Source organism: Cebus imitator, unplaced genomic scaffold, assembly GCF_001604975.1.
Source record: "Cebus imitator isolate Cc_AM_T3 unplaced genomic scaffold, Cebus_imitator-1.0 Scaffold255, whole genome shotgun sequence".
Lineage (NCBI taxonomy): Eukaryota > Metazoa > Chordata > Mammalia > Primates > Cebidae > Cebus > Cebus imitator.
The window spans coordinates 1,913,485-1,930,315 of record NW_016107570.1 but is presented as its reverse complement, the minus strand read 5'-3'; the positions used below and the strand labels follow the sequence as shown (position 1 = coordinate 1,930,315).

Here is a 16,831-nt window from a genome sequence, read left to right as displayed (position 1 = left end):
TTACACAATGAGAAAATTTTTGCAAACTGTGCATCTAACAAAGGTCTAATACCCAGCATCTAAAAGGAGCTTAAACAAATTTATAAGGAAAAAAAACATTAAAAAGTGGGCAAAGGACATGAACGCTTTTCAGAAGAAGACATACATCCGGCAAGCAAGCACATGAAAAAAAGTTTAACATCACTGATCATTAGAGAAATGCAAATCAAAATCACAATGACTTATCATGTCACACCAGTTAGAATAACTATTATTAAAAAGTCAAAAAAATAAAACAGATTCTGGCAAGGTTGTAGAGAAAAAGAATGCTTATATACTGTTGGTGGGAGTGTAAATTAGGTCAACCACTGTAGAAGGCAATGTGGTGATTCCTCAAAGAACTAAAAACAGAACTACCATTTGACCCAGCAATTTCACTACAGAGTAGATACCCAAAAGAATATAAATCATTCCGTCATAAAGACATGTATGTTCACTCCAGCCCTATTCACAATAGTAAAGACATGGAATCAACCTAAATGCCCACCAATGGTAGACGGGTTAAGGAAAATGTAGTACAGATACACCATGGAATACATGCAGCCATCACAAAGAACAAGATCATGTCCTTTGCAGGAACCTGGGTGGAGCTAGAGGCCATTATCCTTAGCAAACTAACACAGAAACAGGAAACCAAATACCACATGTTCTCACTTACAAGTAGAAGCTAAATGATGAGAGCACATGGAAACATAAAGGAGAACAACAGATACCAGGGCCTGAGAGTAAACAGTGGGAGGAGGGAGAGGATCAGGAAAAATAACAAAAGGGTACTAGGCTTAATACCTGAGTGATGAAGCAATCTGTATACCACACCCCCGTGGCACAAGTTTACCTAAATAACAAACCTGCGCATGTGCCCCTGAATTTAAAATATAAATAGATAAGTAAATAAAAAGTGGTAGTTTTTAGCTTGTACAATGTACGGACAGAAAGGAGAAATAGTTGTATCTTGGGGGTGGGTAGGACTTAAGTAGAGACTTGAAAGGGGAGGTAATATAAGCTCCCTCATGAAAAACAAGGGGATGTTTGCCAGACAGAAAATGAGGAAGAAGAGTATGCCCAACAGTAATTCCAGGTGAGAAAAGGAAAGAAACACCCTGGCCTGAGCTTGAGGGAAATGTGAAAGGTGAGCCTAGTGTTTTGGCTTCAAGAGTGCAGGACAGGGAGCAGGATTGATTGAGATGGAGTTGGCGGGGTGAATGGTGAGTTGTTCCGGGGCATGTTGAGCTGAGAGACATCCCTCCATCAAGCCTTCTCTTTCTCAGGCAGTAGTGATGACTGCTTTTTCAAAGAGCTGGGTTGAGAAGGATAGTAGATAGAATGGAGTGTGGGATTGAGAGGAGAAATTCTTTTCCTTTAAAGTAGCAGAAACACCCTGGGATGGTTTGAGGAGGAAACTGAAAACATTGTATAAATGCAGTGGAGAAAAGACATGCCTAGTGACAGAGACAAATTTCAAATACTTCCCAGCCTCACGTAGGGCCCCACTGCTGATGCTGGAGACTATGCATTTGTAGTGGTCCCAATTTGCACGATTGTGATAGCAGTAGCATGGGCCTGGAGAAAACCTTCCAGGGATCAAGGCGGAAGTCTGTAAGGAAGATGCAGCAGGCCAGGGAAGGGAGGGTCCTGAGAATGCAAGCGAAAGCAATGAAATGCTGCATCAGGAAACCCAGAGTAAGGCACTCCCAGGAGATTGGTGCTTATTAAGCTTTTTATAAGTTTCATACAGTCTAATCCTCATAATGAGGGAGACACAAATGAGGAAATTGACACAGCATTTAGGTGAATTGCCTAAAATCAGGCAGTTATTAAGTGCTAGAGCTGGGTGTCAAAGCACATCTGTTTGATTCTGAAGCTCTTGTCCTTCACTGTTGTACTATATTGCCAAATAGGGGTTGCTGGAATAAGGACGTGAATTGAGATTTGTAAGTTGAACTAGGAAGGATAAAAACACAAAGTAACAGTTACTTAAGCAAAATAGAAGTTCTTTCTCATGTAAAGTTACAGAGGCATACAATCAACATTGGTGTGGTTGTGCTATGGTATCAGAGACCCAGGATTTTTCTATCTTCTAGTTCTACTGTGTACAGCTTCCATTCCCACAGTCATCTCATCATCCAAATAGATGTTGGAACTCCAGCCATTACACTCACATTTCACCCAGCCCCAAAGAGGAAGGGATAAGTAGGATCTTATTTCTCCATTTAAGGACACATATACCAAAAAACAACACACTGACCAGAATTAGTCATTTGGGTCACAGCAGAAGGAAATCTAGGAAGTGCAGTCTTAGGTGACTCCACATCACACTTAAATTAGGGATTTTTATGCCATATATACATACCTACTATGTACCCACAAAATTTTTTTAAAATAATAAATTTTAAAAAAATTAATGATTCTGTGGAAGATGGAGGTGAATGGGGAGGCTGGGCTCTGGTCAGAAATCCAAATTGGGGAGGTAGCATTGTGTGGCTCTGGGTATAGAAAATATGATGGTGATTGGAGTTGAATAGATGGAGAAATTGTTAGGAATGATGTCGGATGAGTTGTCCATATGAATATTGAAGAGCCTGAAGATTATGCTGAGCCTTGGAGTAAAGACTAGCCTGATGACAAAGGGCTCTGAATAAGACTGACAGCATGACCCACAAGACAGTAGATGATGGTAACGAGAGAAGTAAGTTACTCCAGTCTTAGAACCTGGGATTATGCATGAATCAGATTATTAAAAGTAAACTTTAGATTAATTTTAGATTTACAGAAAAATTATGAAGATAGTAGTGAAAATTCCCATATACTTAACACCCAGCTTTCCCTGTGATAAACCTATTAATATGGTATATTTGTTGCAATTAATGCACGAATAGTGACACATTATTATCAACTAAAGTTCATACTTTATTCACATTTTCTTAGTTTTAAACTAATAATGTCCTTTTCTTTCTCCAATTTCCATCAAGGATACCACATGACATTTAGTGTTCATGACTGTATAGGCTTCTCTTGGTTTGATACTTTCTCAGACTTTCCTTATTTTTGATAACCCTGTGTGGAGACAAAAGTGATTCCATCTTGGATGCTAATCCAAAGATAAATCCCTTGCACAGTTCTCCTACCCATTATAAGAGTAGGCACGGTGGCTCCTGCCTGTAATCCCAGCACTTTGGGAGGCCAAGGCGGGTGGATCACGAGATCAGTATTTCAAGATCAGACTGGCCAAGATGCCGAAACCCTGTCTCTACTAATAATACAAAAATTAGCTGGGGATGGTGGTGGACGCCTATAATCCCAGCTACTCGAGAGACTGAGGCAGGGAATTTCTTGAACCCGTGAGGCGAAGGGTGGAGTGAGCCAAGATCGCGCCACTACACTCCATCCTAGGCAACAGAGCAAAAAAANAAAAAAAAAAAAAAAAAAAAAAAAAAAAAAAAAAAAAAAAAAAAAAAAAAAAAATAGTAATCACAGCTGCCAAGAGAGAAGGCTTATGACTGCGATTTTAAAAATACAAATCAGTTTTATACCTATAGGCAAAGTAGCCTACCATAGCCATTCCTCATTTAAAACATATTTCCTTTATTATTATTTATTTCTTTTACTGGAGAGCAGTGTTGCATTAAACTGAGTATATATATGTATTTTTTTAATCAAGCAAAGGGTTAAGTTAAAGGAGCAGCATCTAATTCCCTGCAGGGAAAGGGGCAATGGTTCAGCACTCAGCATCTGTTGCTGCTATAATGGTGGTGGTGGTGGTGGGAGTGACATAGTGTAGTTGTTTTTCATGTCCTTCTTCCCACTTCCGTGTGTGCACTGTTTTTTTCTGGGCTACTACTGACTACTACAGTCTAATTATGCACACTCTTGGTCTCCTCTGCTCAGGTGGACCTCATAAATCTCCAAACTGAATATAATTACTACTTTTAGAATCTTTTGTTATCTGTGAGTCATAATCACAATGACATCTTTGTATAGAAGTCTTTGTGGTCTAACCACAAAATAAGTGACAGAAAAAAAGAAGCCTTCGTTGTTATTCCTTAACAGGCAGTAACGTTTTCTATTGAAACCTGCACTTCGATTAACTTTATTTTTGCCTAATTCATTATTGGATGCTTGCATGATTTTTATGCAAAATCAAAATGAATTTTCATTCATTTCAGAATGAAAACATTGAAGGAAACAATGTTTGTTTGTAAATATAGTATCTCTTCTATTTGGTTATTATCATTGTATTTAATCCAATTTGTATTATTGAGTTCTAATTCTTTAAAAACTAACTTTTGGAAGGAAGTGGATTCCCTTTAACATCATATGATAATAGTCTAATAGGGTTTTTTTTTTTTTTCCGTTGACAGGTGCAATACACGGACATCCATTTTCCTTCGACTCAAAAAGAACAAAAATATTTACATATTATGTTATTAAATAAACACTGTAACTACATCTAAATACTTCTAGTTTCTTTGCTCTGAATTTTTAGTAAAAAGTCATGTCTGTAACACACAGGGATTATAACACTGAAGAATAAAACTGCTGGTATAAAACAGTAACACCATATTACACAGAATATTCCTTGATTTGTTAGTTTGTATCCTTGTAGGGGATACATTTTTTTTAATTTGTAATTTTTGAGGGTACATAGTGGGGTGTATACATTTATGGCATATATGGGATATTGTGATACAGGCATACAATGTGTAATAATCACATTAAATGGAGTGTCCATCACCTTAAGCATTTATCCTTTGTGTTACAAGCAATCAAATTATATTCTTTTAGCTATTTTTAAATGCGCAATTAGAGTATTATTGACTATAGTCACTCTGTTGTGTTATCAAATACTAGATCTTTATTCTTTGTTTTCTTGTACTCATTAATCATTTTCACTTACTCCCCCTCACCTCCCACTACCCTTCCCAGCCTTTGGTAACCATCATTCTACTCTCTATCCCCTGAGTCCAGTTGTTTTAATTTTTAGTTCTCATAAATAAGTGAGAACATGTAAAGTTTGTCTTTCAGTGCCTGGCTTATTTCACTTACCATAATGACCTCTGATTTTATCCATGTTGTTGCAAATGATACAATTTCATTCTTTATTATGGCTGAATGGTACTCCATTATGTATATATAACCACATTTTTTAATCCATTCATCTGTTGATGGACACTTAGGTTGTTTCCAAATATTAGCTATTGTAAACAGTGCTGCAATAAACATAGAAGTGCAAATACCTCTTCAATATCCTGTTTCTTTTATGGTATACATGTAGCAATGAGATTTCTGGATCATGTGGTAGCTCTATTTTTAGTTTTTAAAGGAAACTCCAAACTGTTCTTCATAGTGGTTCTACTAACTTACGTCCTGGCCAACAATGTATGAGGGGTCCCTTTTCTCCACATCCTCACCAGCATTCATTATTGCCTGTCTTTTAGATATCTCATTGTTGTTTTGATTTGCATTTTTCTGATGATCAGTGATGTTGAACACCTTTTCATGCTGTTTGCCATTTATATGTCTTCTTTTGAGAAATGTCCATTGAGGTATTTTGCCTGTTTTTGTTTGTTTTTGTTTTTGTTTTGAGACAAGTCTCACTCTGTCACCCAGGCTGGAGTGCAGTGGTGCAATCTCGGCTCACTGCAACTTCTGCCTCCTCAGTTCAAGTGATTCTCCTGCCTCAGCCTCTCAAGTAGCTGAGATTACAGGTGCCCACCACCACACCCAGATATTTTCTGTATTTTTAGTAGAGACAGGGTTTCACCATGTTGGCCAGGCTGGTCTTGAATTCCTCACCTCAGGCGATCCGCTCACCTTGGCCACCCAAACTGCTGGGATTACAGGTGTGAGCCACTGTGCCTGGCTGCCTTTTTAAAAAATTGGATTATTAGTTTTTTCCTATAGAGCTGTCTGAGCTCCTCATTCTGGTTATTAATCCCTTGTCATGTGGATAGTTTGCAAATATTTTCTCCCATTCTTTCTCTTCATTTTATTGATTGTTTCCTTTGCTATACAGAAGCATTTTAACTTGATGTGATCATATTTGTCCATTTTTGCCTTGGATGCCTGTGCTTGTATGATATTACTCAAGAAATCTTTGCCTACTTGAATGTCCTGTGGAGTTTCTCCAATGTTTTCTTTTAGTAGTTTCATAGTTTGAGGTCTTAGATTTAAGTTATTTGATCCAATTTGATTTAATTTTTTATATGGTGAGAGATAGGGTTCTAGTTTCATTCTCCTGCATATGGATTTCCAGTTTTCCCAGCAACATTTATTAAAGAGACAATTATTTCCCACACTATATATTTATGTTCTTGGCACCTTTGTCAAAAATGAGTTCACTGTATTCTAACAAAGAATGTGAAGGGCCTCTTCAAGGAGAACTGCAAACCACTGCTCAACGAAATAAGAGAGGACACAAACAGATGGAGAAACATTCTATGCTCATGGTTAGGAAGAATCAATATCGTGAAAATGGCCATACTGTCCAAAGTAATTTATAGATTCAACGCTATCTCCATCAAACTACCAATGACCTTCTTCACAGAACTGGAAAAAACCACCTTAAACTTCATATGGAACCAAAAGAGAGCCTGCATAGCCAAGTCACTTCTAAGCAAAAAGAGCAAAGCTGGAGGCATCACACTACCTGACTTCAAACTATACTACAAGGCTACATAATCAAAACAGCATGGTACTGGTACACAAACAGAGATATAGACCAATGGAACAACAGACCAGAGGCCTCGGAGGCAACGCCACACATCTAAAACCATCCAATCTTTAACAAACCTGACAAAAACAAGCAATGGGGAAAGGATTCACTGTTTAATAAAAGGTGTTGGGAAAACTGGCTAGCCATGTGCAGAAAGCAGAAACTGGACCCCTTCCTGTCACCATACAGTAAAATTAACTCCAGATGGATTAAAGACTTAAACATAAGACCTAAAACCATAAAAACCCTAGAAGAAAACCTAGGCAAAACCATTCAGAACATAGGCATAGGCAAGGACTGCATGACTAAAACACCAAAAGCATTGGCAACAAAAGTCAAAATAGACAAATGGGACCTAATTTAACTCCAAAGCTTCTGCACAGCAAAAGAAACAATCATTAGAGTGAACTGGCAACCAACAGAATGGGAAAAAATGTTTGCAATCTACCTGTCTGACAAAGGTCTAACATCCAGAATCTACAAAGAACTAAAACAGATTTACAAGAAAGAAACAAACAAGCCCATTCAAAAGTGGGCGAAGAATATGAACAGATGCTTTACAAAAGAAGACATATATGAGGCCAACAAACATATGAAAAAATGCTCATCATCACTGGTCATTAGAGAAATGCAAATCAAAACTACATTGAGATACCATCTCACAACAGTTAGAATGGCGATCATTAAAAATTCTGGACACAATAGATGCTGGAGAAGATGTGGAGAAATAGGAACACTTTTGCACTGTTGTTGGGAGTGTAAATTAGTTCAACCATTGTGGAGGGCAGTGTGGTGATTCCTCCAGGATCTAGAAATAGAAATTCCATTTGACCCAGCAATCCCATTACTGGGTATACGTCCAAAGGATTATAAATCATTCTGTTATAAGGATGCATGCACACAAATGTTCATTGTGGCACTGTTTACAATAGCAAAGGCTTGGAACCAACCCAAATGCCCATCAATGATAGACTGGACAGGGAAAATGTGGCACATATACACCATGGAATACTGTGCAGCCATCAAAAATGATGAGTTTGTGCCCTTTGTAGAGACATGGATAACCCTGGAGACCATCATTCTCAGCAAACTTACACAAGAACAGAAAATCGAACACCTCATGTTCTCACTCATAGGCGGGTGTTGAACAAGGAGAACACATGGACACAGGGAGGGGAGCATCACATACTGGGGTCTGTTGCGGGGGGACTAGCGGAGGCACAGTTGGGGTGGGGAGTTGGGGAGGGATAACATGGGGAAAGATGCCAGATAGAGGTGATGGGGAGGAAGGCAGCAAACCACATTGCCATGTATGTACCTATGCAACAATCTGGCATGCTCTTCACACGTACCCCAAAACCTAAAATGCAATAAAATCTTTTTTTAAAAAAAATGAGTTCACTCTAGATATATGGCTTTATTTCTGGGTTCTCTGTTCTGTTCACCACTCTGTGTCTGTTTTAATGCTAGTACCATGTTGTTTTGGTTACTATATCTTTGTAGTATAATTTGAAGTCAGGTAATGTGACTCCTCCAGTTTTGTTCTTTTTGCCTAGGATAGCTTTGGCTATTCTGGGTCTTTTATGGTTCCATACAAATTTTAGAATTGTCTTTTCTGTTTATGTGAAGAATTTGTTTTGGATATTATGGACATTTAAACTGCATTCATTCTTCCAATCCATGAACATGGCATATCTTTTCATTTTCTTGTGTCCTCTTCAATTTCTTGCATCAATGTTTTATAGTTTTGAGGTAAAAAGATCTTTCACTTCTTTTGTTAATTCCTAGGTATTTTATTTTATTTGTGGTGATTATAAATGGGATTAGTTCTTTATTTCTTTTTCAGATTGTTTGCTGTTGGCATATAGAAATGCTACTGACTTTTGTATGTTGATTTTGTATTCTGCAGCTTTACTGAATTTGCTTATCAGTTCAAACAGTTTTTTGGTGCTACCTTGAGGTTTTCCCAACTATAAGATTATAACACACCTGCAAACAAGTATAATTTGACTTCTTCCTTTCTAATTTGGTTGCCTCGTGTTTCTTTCTGTTTTCTGATTGCTCTAGCTAGGACTTCTAGTACTATGTTGAATTAACAGTGGTAAAAGTAGGCATCCTTCTGTTCCAGATCATAGAAGAAGAGCTTTCAGTTTTTCCCCATTCGGTATGTTACTAGCTCTAGGTCTGTTGTATATGAGCTTTACTATGATAAGGTATATTCCTTCTATAACTATTTTTCTTTTGGTGAAGGTTTTTATCATGAAGGGATGTTGAATTTTATCAAATGCTTTTTCAGCATCAATTGAAATCATCATATGGTTTTGTCTTTATGCTGTTGATATGACTTATCACATTAATTGATTTGCATATGTCAAGCTATTCTTGCATCTCCAGATCATCCCACTTGTTCATGATGAATGATCTTTTTAATGTGTTGTTGATTTTGGTTTTGCTAGAATTTTGTTGAGGATGTTTGTATCAGTGTTAATCAGTGACATTGGCCTGTAGTTTTCCTTTTTTTAATGTGTCTTTGATTTTGCTAAAAGGGTAATACTGGCCTTGTAGAATGAGTTTAGAAGTATTCCCTCTTCCTCTATTATTCAGAATAGTTTCAGGAGAATTGGTATTGGTCTTCTTTAAATGTTTGGTAGAATTCAGCAGTGAAGCCATTGGGTCCCAGACTTTTCTTTGCTGGAAGACATTTTTTAATGGCTTTGATCTTATTTCTTGCTATTATTCTGTTGAGGCTTTGGACTTCTTCATGGCTCAGGCTTGGTAAATCATGTATGTCTAGAAACTTACCCATTTCTTCCAGATTTTCCAATTTTTTTGGCATAGAGTTCCTCATAGTAGCCACTAATGATTCTTTGAATTTCTTCAGTGTCCATTGTAATGTCTCTTTTTAAATCTCTGATTTTATTGATTTGGGTCTTCTCTTTTTTTTTTCTTAGGCTAAAGGTTTGTCAATTTTGTTTATCTTTTCAAAAAACCAACTTTTTGTTTCATTGATCTTTTGTATTTTTTTCTTCATTTCTATTTCATCTATCTCTGCTTTGATATTTATGATTTTTTCTAATTTTAGGTTTGGTTTGCTCTTGCTTTTCTAGTTGTTTAAGATCATCATGAGGTTGTTTATTTGGAGTTTTTCTTCTTTTCTGATGTAGGCATTTATAGCTATAAACTTCCCTGTTAGTACTACTTTCACAATATCCCATAGGTTTTGATATGCCATGTTTCCATTATCATTTATTTCAAAAATTTTTAAAATTTATTTCTTAATTTCTTCATTTACCCATTTATCATTCAGGAGTATATTCTTTAATTTCCATGTATTTATACAGTTTCCGAATTTCGTCTTGTTATTTATTTCTAGTTTTATTTCATTGTGGTCAGAGAAGATGCTTGATGTTATTTGTTTTCCTGAATATTTTAATATTTATTTTAGGATATAACATATGGTCTATTCTTGAGAATGATCCATGTGCTGAGGAAAATAATGTGTATTTTGCAGTTGTTGGATGAAATGTTCTCTAGATATCTATTAGGTCCCTTTGTTCTATAGGGCAGATTAAGTCCAACATTTATTCATTCATCTTCTGTTTGGAAGATCTGTCCAATCCTGGAGGTGGAAGTGTATTATATTGGGGTCTAAAGTGAAAGTGTATTATACTGGGGTCTGTCTCTTTCTTTGGCTCTCATAATACTTGCTCCATACATCTGGGTGCTCCAGTGTTGAGTGCACATATATTTACAATTGGGATATCCTTTTGCTGAATTGACCCCTTTATCATTCTATAATGACCTCCTTTGTATGTTCTTATAGATTTTGTCTTGAAATCTATTTTGTCTAATTATAGCTACTACTGCTCTTTTTTGGTTTTCCTTTGCATGGATTGTTATTTTCTCATCCCTTTATTTTCAATCTATATGTGTCATTACAGGCAACATGTATTTCTTGTGGGCAACAGATCATTGGATCTAATTTGTTTTATTCATTCAGTGACTCTACGTCTTTTAATTGGAAAGTTTACTCCATTTACATTCAGTGTTATTACTTATAATTAAGGACTTCCTTCTGTCATCTTGTTATTTGCTTTCTAATTGTTTTGTAGTCTTCTTTTCCTTCTTTTCTTCCTTCCTGACTTCCTATTAGTGTAAGTTATTTTCTGTGGTGTCTTAATTTCTTTCATTTTATTGTTTATTATTAAATATATTGCATATTTTTATATTTGAGATTACCATGAAGCTTGCAAATACTGTCTTATAACCCATTATTTTAAACTGATGATAGCACTGATTTCATAAGCAAACAAAGGAACAGGCAAAAAGAAAACTAATAAAAACTCTACTCAACTTCATCTCCTCACTTTTTAACTTTTTATTGTTTCCATTTATATCTTATTACACTGTCTCTGTCTTGAAAAGTTATTGTAGTTATTGTTTTTGATTGGCTCATCTTTTCATCTTTCTATTTAAGATATGAGTAATTTACATTTCACAATTACAGTGTTATAATATTCTGTGTTTTTTTCTGTAGTTACTATTACCAGTGAGTTTTGTGCCTTCAGGTGACATATTGTTGCTCATTACCATCCTCTTCTTGAAGATTGATGAACTCCCTTTCGCATTTATTGTAGGACAGGTCTGGTATTGGTGAAATCCCGTAGCTTTTGTTTTTCTGGGAAAGTCTTTGTATCTCCTTCATGCCTGAAGAATGTTTTTGCTGGATATAGAGCACTTTAAATATGTCATGCCACTCTTTCCTGGCCTGTAAGGTTTCTACTGAGGCATCAGCTGCTAGATATTTTGAAGCTCTACTGTATGTTATTTGTTTCTTTTCTCTTGTTGCTTTTAGGGTCCTTTCTTTACCCTTGACCTTTGGGAGTTTGATTATTCAATGACTTGAGGTACTCTTCTTTGGGTTCCATCTTTTTGTACTGGAATATTAATATCTTTCTCCAGGTTTGGGAAGTTTTCTGTTATTATTCCTTTGACTAAATTTTCTACTCCTCTCTCTCTCTCTCTACCTCCTCTTCAATGCCAATAACTCTTAAATTTGTCCTATTGATGCTATTTTATATATTTTATAGGTGTGCGTTATTCATTTCTATCCTCTTTTCTTCTGTCTCCTGTGAATGTGTGTTTTCAAACAGCTTGTCATCAAGCTCAGTAATTATTTTTTCTGCTTGATCAGTTATAGTAAGAGATTCTGATGCATTCTTCAGTGTGTCAATTATATTTTTCAACTCCAGTATTTCTGCTTGATTCTTTTAAATTATTTCAATCCCTTTGTTAAATTTATCTGATAAGATTATGAAGTCTTCTTCTGTGTTATCTTCTATTTCTTTGAGTTGCCTCAAAGAGCTATTTTGAATTATCTGTCTAAAGGTCACATGTCTCTATCTCTCCAGGATTGGTCTCCAGCGTATTATTCAGTTTATTTGGTGAGGTGATGTTTTCCTGGATGGTTTTTTGATGTTTGTAGATGTTTGTCAGTGTCTGGGCATTGAAGAGTTCAGTATTTATTGTAGTCTTCACAGACTGGGCTTGCTTGTTCTCATTTTTTTGGGGAAGGCTTTCCAGGTATTTGAAAGGATTTGTAATCTAAGTTTTTGGTCACTGCATCTGTGGTTCTTGCAGACTCATAGAGATACTACCTTGGTGGTCTTGGATAAGATCTGGAAGAATTTTCTGAATTATGAAGCAGACACTCTTGTTTTCTTCCCTTACTTTCTCCCAAATGAATGGAGTCTCTCTTTCTGTGCTCAGCTGCCTGTAGCTGGGAAAGAGGTGACACATGCACTCCTGTGGCCACTATGGCTGGGACTGCGCTAGGCCATATCTGAAAGCAACATAGCCCTAGGTCTTGCACAAGACCCACTGTAACTACTACCTGGCTACTACCAATGTTTGCTCAAGGCCCTAGGGCTCTATAGTCAGAAAGGGTGAAGCCAGCCAGGCTTGTGTCCTTCCCTTCAGGGCAGCTAGTTCCCCTGGGTCCCAAGCAGGTCCCGAGATATTATCTAAAAGCCAGGCCCTGGAGTCAGAAATCTTAGAACTTAACCTACTGCTCTATTCTACTATGGCTAAGCTGGCACCAAAACCACAAGACAAAGTCCTTCCCACTCTTCCCTCTCCTTTCCATAAGCAGAGGCATCTCTCCCTGTGTCCCCCACCACCACAGACCCACAGGGAGTACTGCCAGGGTGTCAACAATGTTCACTTAAAGCCCAAGGACTCTTCAGTTAGCTTGTGGTGAATGCTGCCAGGCCTGGGACTCATCTTTCAGGGCAATGGCCTCCCCTCTGACCCATGGTAGGTCCAGAAATGCTGTACAAGAGCCAAGACCTGACATCAGGGACCCCACAGGCCTGCTTGGTGCTCTACTTCAGGGAGGCCAAGCTAGTACCTAAGCTGCAAGACAAAGTCCCCTTTGAAGGAGTTTCTCCTTATGGCCATCACAGCTGGCAATATGCTGGGTCACATGTAAAGCTCACACATTAGTCTCATCCAAGGCCCGTCACATGTACTACCGGGTTACTGATGCTGACTACTCAGGTCCCACCGTTCAGTCAGCAGTTCATGAATCCTGCCAGGACTGGGTTTTTTCCTTCAAGACAGCAGGCTCTCTTCCGGCCCAGGATTTGTCTAGACATGTCATCTGGGATCTAAGGCCTGGAATAGGGGCCTTAAAACTCTGCCTGGTGCCCTACTGGACTACGGCTGAGCTGGTATCCAAGTTGCAAGACAAAATAATCTTTACTTTCCCCTCTCCTCGAGCACAAGGAAGTGTTTTTTGTTTTTGTTTTTTAAATTTTTTTTTAGAGTTGTAAGCTATGGTGCCTGGGTTTGTGAGAGGGGTGGTACAAGCACTTACTTAACCGCCCTGGCTGGTGTCTTATTAGCTTGCATGCTCCCCAAGTCCACTGGCCCTGAGCCCACCCAGCACAGCACTCAGAGTTGCCTGGGAGTTGCAGTCCTTGTGGCCTAGACTGCCTTTCAAGTTTATTTAGTTCCCTAGAGCACTGTAACCTGCAGTGGTGAGGCTTGCTGAAACTCATGTTCTGACTGCTGGCATGGGTGATTCCCCTCTGGCTAGGGCTGGTCTGAGTGCTTCTGCTGTGGGCATTGGCTGAGTTCTGCTTGATGTTGACAGCACTGAGTTCCTACGCAAAGTTTCACAATCACTGTGTTCTCCCTGAAGTACACAGATTCTCTGTCTGTACCACATGTCTGCTGCTGGGGAATGGTGGAGGGGTGGTGTTGGTGTTTCAAGACTGTCTTTTCTACCTTCTTCAGGGCCAGGTACTGTGACCACTCACCTGATTTTTGGTTCCTATGAAGGTGCTTTTTTGTGTAGATCGTTGTAAAATTTGGTGTTCATGTTGGGAGGACGAGGGCTTCTGTTCCACTATCTTGCTCTGCCTCTTCAGGATATGTTTTTATGGCTGAAAAGGGCCAAGTAGCAAACATAGACACTCTTTTGTAATCAAGACAATATGAGCTAATATGGAAAAGGATGGAAAAAGAACTTGGCAGCATAGATACATAACTTACACTGTGATACATGAAGTAAAAAATGGGACAGTATTATCATGGTTTTAAAATAGGCAAATGGGTGGGATTCTTCACTATTATGAGAGCTACATTTCAATATTTTCCCTGTAGTTGATGATTGAATAATATATTGAGTCTTCACAGTCTCTCTTTTTCTTATTTTTACAATTAACAAAATGTTTTTAAAATAAGACAGAAATGTGTGGTGTATGTGTTTAAAGAGGGTCAAGATGAGGTCTTGCCATACTGTCAAGGATGGTCTTGAACTCTTGGCCTCAAGGGATCTCCTGCCTCACCCTCCCAGAGCATTGGGATTACAGGCGTGAGCCACTGTGCCTGGCCTAGACTAGAATTGTGTGTGTGTGTGTGTGTGTGTGTGTGTGTGTGTGTGTGTGTTTTAAGGCCAAATAGTACTGTATATAAATACTATTTTTTTTTTTTTTTGAGACAGGATCTTGCTCTGCCACCAAGGCTGGAGTGCAGTGGCACGATCTCGGCTCACTGCAACCTCCACCTCCCAGAATCAAGTGATTCTCCTGCCTTAGCCTCCCAAGTAACTGGGATACAGGCGCGTGCCACCACACCTGGCTAATTTTTGTATTTTTAATAGAGATGGGGTTTTGCCATGTTGGCCAGGCTGGTCTTGAACTCCCGAACTCAGGTGATCCACCTGCTTCAGTCTTTTAGAGTGCTGGGATTACAGGTGTGAGCCACCACAGGTAGCCATAAATACTACATTTTAAAATCCATTTGACATTAGGGATCATGGCAAATGGGTGGCAGGACTAGATTACAGCTTTGACTCGGGCAGACAGAGCAGCATGTTGAGGCTCGCATTATGAATTTTTGCTCCAGAGCAACTGCAGGAATAAGTCAGGAAACTCAAGAGGACCCACAGACCCTATGAAGGAAATGGATTGTTCCTGTAAGACCCAGTAGAGACCCCAAATACTGTTCTGGTATCCACAACTGAGAAACCCACAGACAATTCACATCACAGGACTCTACACACAACCCCAGTACCAGCCCAGAACCTGGTAGACTTGCTGGGTGGCTAGCTCCATAAGAGAGATAAAAATCACCACAGCCACATCCATAGGAAAAGGAGGAGAGTACTACATCAAGGGAATAGTGGGACAAAAGAATTTGAACAACAGCCTTCAGCCCTAGACTTTTCCTCTGACAGAGACTATCCAAATAAGAAGGAACCAGAAAACCAACTCTGGTAATATGACAAAACAAGATTGTTTAACACCCCCCAAAAGCATACTAGCTCATCAGCAATGGATCCTTTGTAGTGTCTGCAAGGGAAAGGGCTTACACGGGAGCACACCAAGCTTGCCTTCCCCAGCCCCTTCAGACACCTGTCTGAGGGCTTCTTGCATAGCCGCTGGCTCCTGAAGCTGAAACATGGGCACTTTGGGTGGCCAGGCTGGGAGATGGGCCCACCAGGAAACTGGAGCCTACATCCTCCTCGTGGAAGGGATGCCCACCCTGGTCCCACTGCAGAATCAGCTTCTGGTCCATCAGAGGATCGGAGTGTGAATTTCCTGAAGAACATAGGGGAGAGCTGCCCTCAGCCCTCTGGGCATGGAAGTTGATATTGATGTGGAGCATGGAGGGAAAAGAAGCCACCTGACCCCTGTCTCTCCAGAGAGTTCCAGCACAGAGGAGAAGGGCAGCTTGCAGCCAAGCAGCTGCTGCTCTGACCTGAGCAATGTGAGTGGGACCATGGAGGGTGCCACACAGTCTCTGGTGAGGTGGTTGATAAAGATCACCTTGGAGCCCGAGGGGCACCCTGAGGAACAGATGGAGTCTGATAACTGTTCGGGAGGAGACGATGACTGGACCCATTGTCTTCAAAAGAAGTGGACCCATCCACAGGTGAACTCCCGTCCCTACAGATGCCAGAATCCGAAGGGCCAAGCTCTCTGGACCCCTCCCAGGAGGGACCCACAGGGCTGAAAGAAGCTGGCTTGTCCCCACATCTCCCACCAGAAGCTGACCCGTGGCTGATTGAGTCCATCTCCCAGAGGCTGTCCTTGGGCTTCTCTGACTAAGGCGGCTTGCTCATCAGGGTCCTGCAGACCAAGAATTATGACATCGGGGTGGCTCTGAACACCATCCATTATTCAAAGCATCCGCCGCCTTTGTGACTGCTTTTGCCCACCTCTTCTGTGTCCCCCTCTTCTGTCTCGTAGTTGTGTTAAGCTAGTGTAGAATTGCAGGCCTCTGTATGGACCAGTTTCTCCGCCTTCTTCTTTCAGGATCAGGGGTTGGGGTGCAAGAAGCCATTTAGGGCAGCAAAACAAGTGACTTGAGGGGAGAGTCCCCGTGTGTGTGTGTGTGTGTGTGTGTGTGTGTGTGTGTGTGTGTGCTGATGTCTGAGAAACAAGACTGGCCTCCTGGGTGCCCTGGCTCCTTGCAGCAGGGCTGGGCCTGTGAGACTGAGGTTGATTGCAGCGCTCCTGACCCCTCCCTGCAGGGGCTACATTAGCAGCCCAGCGCATAGCTTGACTAATG

At 39.7% G+C, this 16,831-nt stretch overlaps 1 pseudogene across 1 annotated transcript; it reads left to right on the top strand.

The window, feature by feature from the left end:
• The first annotated feature begins 1,593 nt into the window (after positions 1-1,593).
• LOC108283069 lies at positions 1,594-16,649 on the top strand (annotated as a pseudogene). The gene is made up of 2 exons (XR_001816667.2): positions 1,594-1,719; positions 15,607-16,649. The product of XR_001816667.2 is annotated as a sequestosome-1-like (transcript).
• Positions 16,650-16,831: the final 182 nt, after the last annotated feature.